The sequence below is a fragment of the Microtus ochrogaster genome, chromosome 24 (assembly GCF_000317375.1).
Source record: "Microtus ochrogaster isolate Prairie Vole_2 chromosome 24, MicOch1.0, whole genome shotgun sequence".
Taxonomy (NCBI): Eukaryota; Metazoa; Chordata; class Mammalia; order Rodentia; family Cricetidae; genus Microtus; species Microtus ochrogaster.
The window spans coordinates 9,733,818-9,746,722 of record NC_022024.1 but is presented as its reverse complement, the minus strand read 5'-3'; the positions used below and the strand labels follow the sequence as shown (position 1 = coordinate 9,746,722).

The 12,905-nt window shown below is 38.3% G+C and overlaps 1 protein-coding gene across 5 annotated transcripts in view; it reads right to left on the bottom strand.

Moving 5' to 3' along the window:
* Positions 1–12,905, bottom strand: part of Frs2 (fibroblast growth factor receptor substrate 2) — a 79,700-nt gene that overhangs the window by 43,004 nt on the left and 23,791 nt on the right. The window contains exon 2 of one of the 5 annotated variants that reach the window (XM_026784520.1): positions 2,493–2,641. The exons of the other annotated variants lie outside the window; for them this stretch is intronic. The gene's annotated coding sequence lies outside the window, so the exon portion shown is untranslated. The remainder of the gene's footprint in view (positions 1–2,492; positions 2,642–12,905) is intronic. 5 annotated transcript variants of the gene reach the window in all.

Here is a 12,905-nt window from a genome sequence, read left to right as displayed (position 1 = left end):
CGCTCATAAAATGAGTAAATGTCCTATTTTAAAACTTCTGTTTTAAATAGACTTCCTGCCCACATTCTAGGTCACTATACAAAATGTATTTCTTTTCCACAAAATGTTTTCAAGACAGGGTTTTTTTTTTTTTATATAGCTCTGGCTGTTCTGGAACTCGTTCCATGGACCAGGTTGACCTCTAAATCACAGAGATCTGCCTGCCTCTGCCTCCAGAGTGCTGGGATTAAAAGTGAGTGCCACCACACCCGGCTACAAAATATATTTTTAAACACAAAATGTTATTACATTTCCCACTATGATCTATTTGGAATATAAAGGTAGAAACTTGCTAAGTTTTCTTCTATATCTCCAACATCACAGACAAAAGATGTATACAGTTCTAAATAAGCATTACCAGAACTGTAACTTTATTGTTTTCAGAAACTTAAATGCAATGCCTAAAATATTCACTATGTAGAAAGGCTTGGCCTCAAACAGGCTTACCTTTTATACTCTCTAAGGAGCTGAGTTATCTGGCTACTAAAATATTCAGTTTCTACATGTGTCCTATAGACTGTCACCTTACCCCATCTATTAACTTCTCATTGCATTTAACTGACTGACTGACTAAGTGATTGACTGAGATACGGTCTCACTATGAAGGCCTCACTGACCTGGAATTTGTCATGACCAGGCAGGCTGTCCTCAAACTCATAGAGATCCACCTACCTCTGCCCTTCTGCTGCTAGGATTAAAGGTGTGTGCCACCATGCCTGGCAAGGTTTTGTTTGTTAAGAGTTTTATTTAGCTCACAATTTTGAAGACTGAAAGTCTGAACAGCATGGAGCTGGCTCTGATGATTCCAGAGAAGCATGACAACAAAGAAAACAGATGGCAGGGCATTGGAAACTGGAAAACAAGGAATGTCTCAGGACAAGTACCAGGGCCCCACGTTCTAGAGACAGCAACTTCCAGGACTCAGTTATCTTGCATTAAGCCCTCCCGCTCAAAAGTTCCACCACCTCCCCACACCACCACACTGAGAACCAGCCTCCCAACCTCTGGATCACTGGGCACACATAAACTAAGAGTACAAGGGGCTGGAGAGATGGCTCAGAGCTTAAGAGCACTGACTGCTCTTCCAGAGGTCCTGAGTTTGATTCCCAGCAACCACATGGTGACTCACAACCATCTGTAATGGGGTTTGGTGCCCTCTTCTGGCCTGCAGGCATACACACAACAAAATATTGTATACATACTAAATAAATAAATAAATAATTCAGGTGAGCCTTGAACTTACCATTAGCTAAAGCCTCTAAAGATAAGAAATTGCATTGTCATACAACACCTTGCTTTCAACTTGGTTGTTAAACAAAAGGACTGAAGATTACTTGAAGATTGCTGGTTTAATACAGGAGGTATAATCTTAAAGCTCAAAGATGTAATCCTAATAACATATATACAAAAATCCATTGCATACAGCTTGTACTGAATCCAAAACAAAAATTAGCAGTTCTCAAATTAAAGTTTATAGGCCGACATTGACAGGCCAAAAAGCACAGTATACTCAAGATAAATGTTAATCCTAAAGAAAACAAGTATCTTTAACTTCACGGACATTTTCCTTACACTTCTCTAATACCTAGACACATTTAATGTAGTCCACAAGTGTTGTACAAAAAAGGATACCCAAACCATTTAATTTACAAAGATTACACTAGCTATTTCCTCACAAGGGCACATGTTATTTTAAAGCACTGTTTGGTAGCATAGACAACCTACAGCAAAAGTTAAGGAGTGCTGTGGCTTTTGAAGAAACACTAAACCTTTACTGACACTGTAGAAAAACTTAACTTTCTGTTTACTGTACAGAAAGCACTGATTCAAACCTAATAAAAAATAAATAAATAAAACCAATGACGTTCCTAAAGCAGGACAAAGAACTTCCTTGTCTTCAACCTAACAATAGAAGTAACAAAAAGGCATTTTAAACACTACTTGCAGACTGGGCTGGTCTACAGAGTGAGTTCCAGGACAGGTAAGACTACATAGAGAAACCCTGTCACAAAAAACAAACAAACAAACAAACAAAAAACGAAAGAAGAGAAGAGAAGAGAAGAGAAGAGAAGAGAAGAGAAGAGAAGAGAAGAGAAGAGAAGCAGAAAGGAGGCTGGAAAAGCTCAATGGCAAAGCACTTGCCTACCATGCACCTGGGTTTGATACATGTACCACACAACAGAATAAAACGTTAATTATTCAGATACTGATTAAAACATAAAGTACAGTGTTTGCCTGTCTGTATGTAAGTGTGTGACAGAAGAGGGTATCACATTCCCTGGAATGGAACTGGAGTTTTAGAAGGTTGTAAGCTGCCATGTGGGTGCTGGGAATCAAAGTCAGGTCTTCTACAAGAGCAGTCAGTGTGATCTTAACTGTGTGTGGTCTTTTCAGCCCCTATTCTACTCTTTTTGACGTGTGTGTATGTGTTTACTTGGGTGTGGTGTACATACATGAGCAGAGGTGCCTGTAGATGCCAGAGGAGTTATACCCCAGGACTGGAGTCACAGGTGGTCACGAGTAGACTGACTAGGTGCTGGCAACTGAACTCCGGTCCTCTGGAAATGTGTGTGCTTTCAAGTGCTGGCCCATCTCTTCACTCCTAAAGAGATTTTGATATCGATTTTAAGCATGCTGGTTACAAAAAAAGGTGTTCAGAAAGAAAATAAGACACAGACACGCCTGAGACCGTGGGTGTAAACTTCTCAAAAGAAAGCTAACTGCCCACACTATGGGATTTTGAGCTAAATAGACCAGGGAAAACAAGAAGTCACTTAGCACGCTGGTTATGAACATGGGCTTTGGAGTCACGGCTTTGAATGTATGCCCCAACTCTGCCATGACTAATTGTATGATCTTGGGCAAGTCACTCTCCAATCTCTTCTCTAACCTGATGAGTTAACATCGCTGCTGTGTGAGAGTGACATCAGGATAATGCTTATAAAACGCTTAGCCTGGCACCCAGTGGGGACTCAAAGAGCAGCAAAGCACCAGGAACCATTCTTTCTGTCTGCTAAAACTGCCCCTGTGTTACTATTTTAAAAGATCAAACACTTTCCCACTTTGAGAATTTTACACATCTGATCTCAGAAAGCTATAAATGTTTCCCACATTTTATCACACGTGCATCTAATGCAGACTAGGAGAGACCAAGTGAACAAGAGAAGTGGAAAGAAGGAACTTGTTCTCACACTAATGCTGGCACAACTATAGCAAGGTCAAGTCTGGGGCAGGGGTGGCAGCATTTAGTCGTCCAAAGCCAGCAGTGTCACTGGGACAGGCTGTGGCGTCTGTCTGTCTCTGTAGTTGTCACTGGTGTCCTCACAGGGACCCTTGTGCAGTGTGATTCTGGGCACTGTTCCTGGCTGCTTACCCTGAATCTGATTCGCTAACCCTTGCCCTTGCAACAATATGAACTACTGAATTCTCCCCCAAGTAACCTTTAAACTGTAAGATACACTTCAATCGGTTTTTCCCACTGCAGAAATTCTGTTGGCACATCGAGTAGAGGCACCATCATTCTCACCTCCCCTAAGCACCAGCAAGAAGGGGAGTGAGATGGTGTTTTCAATTCCTTTAAACAAAAATAAATAAACAAACAAATACACAGAAAAATACTACCCACTTTCAGTCTATGGTTTATCCTGAGAATTCTTGCAGCCTTGTTTTAATAAAGTATGAACAACTGTTTTCCTAACTTAGAAAATTATCTACTTCTAAGGAATATTACAAAGAAGTGGTAACACAGGAAAATAACTGCAAAAAGAGCTAACAAAAATTATTCCAGCACAGGCAAGATGGCTCAGTGGGTAATGGCATTTGCTGCCAGACCTGACAATCTTGAGTTCAGTCCCCAGGACTCTCAGGGTAGAAGGAAAAAACAGACTCTCCAAAGTGTCCTCTGATTGCCACAGATGTGCACTGCTAAGTAAATAAGTAAATAAATAAATAAAGTGAAGCAGACAGACAGAAAGTAGCTATATTTATGAGAGGCCTAGAGATAGCATAAAGGACCTAAACAGATTCTGAATTACTACTCCATTATAAGGAGCAGGCTATGAAGGGAAATCCAAACACTGGAAGTAAAAATGGAGCCAACAATTTCCATCAAAATAAAGGATGTGAGCAAAAAGTCCATAAAACACAAGAGAAAACAGAACTGTATACACAGAGACCCAAAAGACAGCCCAGAAAACAGAGTGACAAACCAGAGGCACGTATGCTGTTACTTCTCTTGTGAGGAACAGAGCTACAGCTGAGAGCTGCACAGCCGACCTGACCTTAGAGACTGAGACGGTTGTAACAGTCATGAGCATTGTTCAAACTTAATGAAACTCCCTGTCTCTGAGGAAGTTAGACTGCAACAAGCTTGTGGAGAAAGCCTAAGAAAGAGGGAAGGAGTGTAAAAAAAAAACAAAACAGCAAATACTTACACACTGTTTCACTAACTCCCCAGAACAGGTTCCTTAGCTACTAATACTATGCCCATTTCATAGGCCAACAGTACCTCCGATTTACAGAAGTTTAAACATGTCTAAGTCTTACAGTGATATGTAACATGGTGCATTTTTCATCTCTCAATTTATGTTACTATCTACATGTTTAGAGAAATCTACTGCCCATAAACATCGTTTCAGAGCACGAAAGCATAAAGGTGCTAAATACTTTAAATTCTAGTTGGATCTGTTATTTTACTTCTATTTTTACTTAGATTCCAATACTTCTACAGCAGATGTCTTCATGAAGCTGAAAACAGATTAACTAGAAGACAATGTGCAAGCATCAGAGGTACTTTAGATGTATTCATTTCAACATCACAACATTACTTAGTAGGCATTATTTTTAGAGGTAACTAAACCAAAGCACAAGCAAGCTTTTAAAAGAGACAACACAAGCTATTTCTGTGCCACATCCCTAATCCCAACATGGTTCTGATTACCAATACCAAACAAAAGCACTAGATATAGGTCTTGGACAGCTTTTGATAATCATTGGTGATTATGGGCACAATGACAAAATGCTTCCAGAATATATGATATTCAATCCGTAAGACTGGATATTTTCATTCATTTAGCAAGTGTTTATTGTCATCATAAACTAAGAACTCATCAGAATGTGGCAACGTTATCTATATCTTCAGAACACAGCCCAAGAAAATGAAAACAAAACAAGCATGCAATGTAGAAACCTCGTAGACCTAGGTAGGTGCAGCAGCAAACAAACAAAGGGGAATTGCTCTCAGGGGTCTAGACACAGAAGGAGGAAAGAAAAACCTTAACAGCAGTTTCCTTTACTAACACGTGTTGTCTGCATGCGTGGGCACACGTGTGGAGAGGCCTGAGATTGATATTAGTCATCTTTCTCAGTTTTCTCCATTTTATTCCTTGAAGCAGGATCTCTCTAACCCAGAGCTCGTACAGCTTGTCTGACTAGTCATCTTGATCGGTGAGTCTTGTCACAAGATGACATCACACCCACCCATCACATGAATCCTGGTCCTTACACTTGAGTGGCAAACACTTTAACTACTGAGCCATCTCTCTAGTCCCTCAACAGAATCTGGAAAGTCTCTTCCAAAATCATTCCCATACAAGGTTAGTTCTCATTATGAAAAATGTTGTGGCAGGACAGAATATATGTAGCACAATTATATCACCTTAGGTGTACAAGAGAGAAGAGAAGGGATTAAAGGGTTGATTGAGATGGGTATGTGATATTGAACCCCTGCAAACAAAATGTTATTGTCGTTGTTTTGTTTGTTTGTTTTTTTTAAGACAGGATTTCTCTGTGAAACAGTCCTGGCTGTCCTGGAACTCTGTAGGCCAGGCTGGCCTCAAACTCACAGAGATCCACCTGCCTCTGCCTCCCGAGTGCTGGGATTGAAAGTGTGAGCCACCATCTCTTGGCACTAAATTAAATCTTAAAAATGCAAGTAGTGATTAAATCAAAACAAAACTGAGCCTAACTGCTCAGAATGAAGAAGCCTGTCCCTAAGAAGAAAATGGAGCTGAAAGATTATCTGACATGTTCAACTTTATCAAAAAAATGTTCAGACTTGGCAGATAATTGCAAATGCATTAACAAGCACAAAGTACACACACAAAAAATAACATGAGGTAATTACATGAGAAATTATAGGCAACTCAGGTCAAATAAACATTTTTTGACATTTTATACAGTTAAAATTTTATTTAAATGTGAATGTCAAATGATACACTAAAGGGGAAATATGTACAAAATACTAAATATGAAAAAGAAAACAGGAAACAATCTTATCTGCAAGAACCGTAGCAACTTGTAACTTTTTAAAAGTCACATTTTTGTGGGCACAAACTTATCAACTAAATATAATCTAATTACCATACTTCTACAGTCTAAACCAAGAACCCGATTCCAGAAAAAGAAAACACTTCAAAGCACAAGATTAAAACCACAAACTACATCAGGATTTATTTTTTTCAATTAACGAAGCGCTTTTCAGATGGAAGCTTACACCTTTTACAGCACTGTTGGCAGAAGGTGGTGATCCATGACAGACTTCACTTACCAACTGTGCAACACTGATTTAGAAATAATTAAACAATTATTATACAATTTAAGGCCATTAATAATATTTTAAAATCTCATATATATATGCTATAAATCTCACATATATATATATGTATATGTATATAGTAACAAGAAACAAGAGTCAGAGAGCAGCAACCAAAGAAAAGCCCAAGTATCTGTCACCAAGTGCCCACTGTATGATGGGAACCTGTATCCAAGCATCTGCAGGACAGGAGGAGGCTCCAAGAACTGCATTGTGAGGGGCTAAGTTTGTGGCTCAGACATGGAGCACTCACCTAACACTGGCAAGGCTGCAGATTCTATTCGCAGAACCAGAAAAAAAGAAGACCAAGAAAAAAAAAATCCAATACAGAACCAGGAGGGTACATGTGTGTAATTCCAGCACTATAGAATCCTGAGGACTGCTTCAGGTTCAAAGCCAGCCTGTGCTATATCGGGAGTTCCAGGCCAGCCAAGGCTATGTAACAAGACCCTGTTTCAGAAGGATTAAAGAAGTGCCTGGTCGAGTTGCCAAGGCTAGGACATAAATAACCATGAGCAAGACAAAACAGCAGAACATCTGAGAACCTAACTACAAACATAAATGTAAAGAGGAGAGAAAACAGAGGGCCTGAAAAACAGAGACCAAATTCAGTCCCAAACGTACTATGAAAACATCCAAAGAGATGGGAATACAAATCAAGTCTGCACTCCTTCTTGATTTCATTCTATGAATTTTCTCATAATTAAAAATAATGGGGAGAACATGTATGCAAAATCTATGAGAAGGGAAATAATCTAAAAAGAACTTCCCAGAAAAGAAAAAATAATACATAAAAAGAAAATCATCCATAAAAAAAGCACTTTACTAAAGACTGATAGACCATGTATTTCAATTAACATTCACATTATGTTAGTTAACCTAACTCCATTATTTGAGAGAGAACAAGAGCACACAGGTACCGTACTCCCTTTCCAGTGAGATGCTCACAGAAGGTCAGTCACAACAACAAAACTACTCAGTCTGAGAGCACAGAGCTGAGCGCTCTATGGGCCCTTAAGAAGCACAGAGCAGTGCTGACACGTTGTATTGCTTTATTATCAATCTCAACCTCTTCTACCAACCAAAACATCAGGGAACTATAGATCCTATGTTTAAAAAAAAAAACAAACCAGCTACCCTCAGCTACAGGGTAAGCTCAAGGAGAGCCTGGGCTACATGAGACCCTATCCCAAAACAACAGATCACTTACTTTCAAATAACTATGCTGTAACACACCATGGTTTTACTTACAATCAAGAAAACGTTTATGACTAGTTCCACAATCGACAATATTTTAAGTAGGTTGAGATATCCCTAAGTACCCGCTAGATAACAGAACACTTACTTGCTGGCTTGAGAAAAGTTAATGCCTCCTAGGTCAGAGCAAAAAGTCACAGTTACAAAGAATTTATACACAGAACTTTTTCAAAATTTCTTCTAAATTATTTAAACTGACAACTTTATCACTAAATAGGGATTGAAATATACATTGAAAATAAATAAAACAAAAATATTAATATGTTCAAATTCAACAGCATAAAGAAATCAACCATGAATACCCTATACTACATAGTTATTAACTGAGTTTATATTCTCAAAAAATATAATTTACACCAAAAAATTAGATACTATTTTCTCTAACAAATTCTTATTACTGCTCTACATCTATGAATGGAATCCATGTTTCTGGGGCACCCAAAATTACTTGTCATAAAAGAAAGCATTCATTAGTCTAACATCTGTAATCCAGGACCTTCACCCCACTGTCTTCTGATCCCTTATAACCATGGTCAGAAGACGCATGTGTTCTCCCACTACTTTCCCACCTGAAACATCTCTAAGCAATAGTCATGTCCTCCCTCGATTTACAGAAGGGTGTATTACTGAATTAATTCACCCCATTTATTTAACATGCAGACGTTTTAGTGTGCGGGGAGTCTTCCTATATCACTGTCTACCTCATTTAGTAGGTTGCATGTATGTGCATGTGCAGATGTGCACGACAGCATGTGTGGCGATCAGCATGTGAACAACTTCTCATGAGTTCATTTTCTCTTTGCTTCCTGGATTCCGGGAATCAAAGTCCTCATCATGCTTTCGTAGCGACCGTTTTTATCTGCTAAGCCATACCACCAGCCCTCCATCTTATCTATTTTGAGACATGGTTTCTCAATGATCCTGTAACTCACCAAAGCAGCAAGCAGCAGCAAGTGCCAAGAACCCTCTTGTCTGGGTCACCTCAGTGCTAGGGATTACAGGTGCACACCACCACATCTAAGTTTGTAAAGGGCTTTGGGGAACTGAACTCAGCTCTTCATATCTGCAGAGCAAGGATTGAACCATCTAAGTGATTTCCCCACCTGGCTGTTTTTATCATTTGTGCCTGGGTGCAGGAGGTGAAGAGTATGAAATGGAGTTCCAACAATTCCCTCCAGCCCTCTGAAGTAGTTGTGGCATGACACAAAAACAGAGTAACTGCAGCAGAGGAGCACAGTCCCCTAGTACAAAGTCGGCCACTTTTCCACTTACTGGAGTGATCTTCCTCCCTTATCACTTCCATTTAGGCTACATTTAGCCTTCAATGGCACACGGAGGAAAACCACTGTGGTACTGGTGCTGGTGGACAGAGCGTGTTGGGTAGGTAGGTGTAACAGTAACAGAACTACACAGCTGAGAAGCACAGGGAAGAGCTCCAACACAGATCTTCCTGCGACCGCAGTAACAACCAAGGGGAAGAACACACAAGCTGTAATTTCAAAACATTTATTTAACTAACACTTCGGCAGAGCTTACCATGTGTGCCAGCAACTATATGAAGCACTCTACGATTCATTTAATTCTCTATGACGTAGATACAAACTATGTCTGGTAGATAAAAGTATTAAGGTAAGAAAATCTCTTGCCTAAGTCCCACAGTTAATTAAGTGGTAGAAACAGGAACCAAATACAGATAGGCTGACCTCAAATGCCATGCTCTTAATCACTCTAAGTAGTCGTGCAGGGCAGATGCATAATTGTGATTTTCAGTATATGTCATCCTGACCATGCGTTAGATCAATAACTAAAATTTTATTATCAGAATTATATTTGGGAGTAAGAACAAATCAGCACCAATTGGAAGAAAGAGGCCATGAATTTGAAAGAGAGCAAGGGGCTACATAAAAGGGGTTAGAGGGAGGAAAAATAAAAAATTGTAAGAAATAAAAGAAAAAAATCAAGTATGTAAAACAGTGTTTACTGCTCATATTCATAAAATCAATCATAAATAGCAACATTCACTAAGATGACTCACAGATCAGACAGGACTTTATTATTTTTAATTCTGTGAAATCCACACATACACAATACTTTATTTAAACAACATACAACATTCAGTTATGTATGGAATTATTGCCATAAGCAATGTACCAAACCCTAAATTTAAGTTTACAAAAAGAGGCTATAGCAACTTTTACTTATAAATCTTTATGCATTAGATCATAACTTTTGTTGCTGCCACCACCAAGGTTTACTCTAAGATTACTCTGATTACAGTGTTGACAGTTATGTAACGGCCTTCTACTTAACAAAAATGTTATTAATGGTATTAATTTATTATTATTCTCCATTAAAGCATATATATCAGTCTTCCCAAATTTATCAGCATAATTTTATTTGCAGCACTATTTTAAAATTCTTAACAGACTGGAGACATTATTAAAAACTGATTATAATTGTATGGAGGATCTGAGATCAAACCAATTCAATGTTATAGGAACCAATTAGAACAACGAAATCAAATATCCTCTGGGGATACAGGACAAAACATCAAGAACAGAAAGAAGAGCCCTCAAGACTTCTGGAGGCCGGGCGGTGGTGGCGCACGCCTTTAATCCCAGCACTCGGGAGGCAGAGGCAGGCGGATCTCTGTGAGTTCGAGACCAGCCTGGTCTACAGAGCTAGTTCCAGGACAGGCTCCAAAGCCACAGAGAAACCCTGTCTCGAAAAACCAAAAAAAAAAAAAAAAAGACTTCTGGAACTCCTATTACAGTAAGACAATAAGCTAAATTTTGAAATAATTCCCAGACATGTTAATACTAAAAGTAACTTCTCCATGAAGAGAAAATTATGCAAAATAAGCATGTCTTACCAGCTGATTCAAACAGTGTTGGGGTGAAAATAAAAGACATCTGAAGACAACTTGATTGTCTTATAATTTCTTAATGTACTAAGGGAAATTTTATGTTAGTACAAAACATTGAATACTAAAACAAGGAAAACTTAATGAAGCATTTCTCAAACTGGAAGGTAACTGGCGGAGAGGAGCTCAAAGATGAAATAGGGCAGGCAAAGGACAGAAGTATTCCTGGAATCCTATAGTAAAAAATCACATAGAATAATTATAAAATGAGTCTATCTACGATGCTTACAGTGTAATGAGTTTATATCATACTTTTTTGTAAAAACACAATGAACATTTTCCCACTACATATATACATAGAAGGTTTTTTGTTGGTACAATTTACTATGCCCATTCTCAACCCTAGGGTATTTTTGTACCCAATCTCAAATTGGAACTGGGATGTTTTTGTTCTCAAAATGTTGGGTTACTGGCAGAGGCATAGCTCCATGTCTAATAGAACCTTTATGTTCTACTACAAGTCTTTTTAAAGCAGTATTCTTATTTAGATGTAACTAAAACCACCCATACACTTGAAAGCATAAATCAAGGCTTACGGAATACACTGTTCACTGATAGAATGGGGATTAAAACTTGTCCCTTGTACCAAGAATGATCCTGGTATTTACCCAGCACTTTATCTTAAGGTTAAACAGATTAATTCCTATTATTTATCCATTTTATTTAAGGAACTAGCATTCCAAAGCTAGCTATATAATGAATGCTATTTTCCCACCACTGAAAAACAGAAATGCTCCACAAGACTATATTCCCAAAACATTAAGCCCCAAACTTTCTACTACTAAATACAGCCACCTTGCTTATCAGATTGCCACGGTATCACAACGTTATGCCCAAGGAGCTCTCGTAGGCAGCAGTCTAACCCAACAACAAAACGCCCATGTCATTCACTTCACTCCATCTCATTGTGCAGATATTCAATAATATCTCATCACAAGAAGGGCAAGTTCAGTTCAGAGAGATACTTTGGAGAGGCAGGGATGGTGGTGCATATATGCAAGTTTAGGAGGCTGAGACAGGAGTGGAGGTAACGGGAAGGATGGGAAGATCATGGCCAACCTGGAGTACAAGGCAAGATCTTGTTACAAAATAATGCTGAAAAATAACTATGATCAAACCATTTTATTACCGTAGAACATTATACTTTTCTATATTATTGATATTAATCTCTGATTTATTAACTAAATTATAAATTATTCTTTATAATAGGCATGAGGATAAAAAAACAGCATATGCATGTTTCAGTAACCCATCTACTAGGGTGTCAGAATATATTTTTCATAGACAAGGAGGGATTAATATAAATGTTTGATGATGGAATGCAACTATCGGACTTCATTTCAGAGACGACAAAGACACAGATGAACTATCAGTATATCCGTTTTCCTCACAAAGCCATCTAAGTAAAATAGCTTTATTCTGTGCTTGCCACAACAGATCACCCATTACAGTGTGAAAATTACCAAACAAATTTAAAAAATTTACTTTGTGCCCTAAGGAAGTTTAAATGCTAAGAGCTATCTAAGAGTAAAACAAAATACGTAAATATGTTTAACCCAGGAGGCACTCAAAAAAGCACATGAACTGACATGCAAAATTCATATCAACTGCTGAGGCGACAAATACACACTAACAGGATCTAGGTGAAACAAAATTAGGACGATAAATCTGAGGGAAAAATTATTGTTTTAATTAACAGAATCCTAGCTATGCAATTAGTATTTCCTAAAGGCAATAAGCAATATACTTAACACCATCTATCATTTCAACATTTTAGTATATCAATATACTTAGAGAACAGGTGCTATCATTTCTCATTTTAGCAATACTTCGCTAAAGTTATAATTCAGATGATGACGACACATTTTTAACAGGCTTGATTAAGAACTAAGTGATGTTTTAAATGTATATCACATTTAATGGATGTTTATTGAGTTCTTGACTTCCACATGCCATCTTAATTACCCTAAATGCTGCAAGACATTTACTTTAGAAAAGGATCTTAAGGGGGCTGGAGAGATGGCTCAGAGGTTAAGAGCATTGCCTGCTCTTCCAAAGGTCCTGAGTTCAATTCCCAGCAACCACATGGTGGCT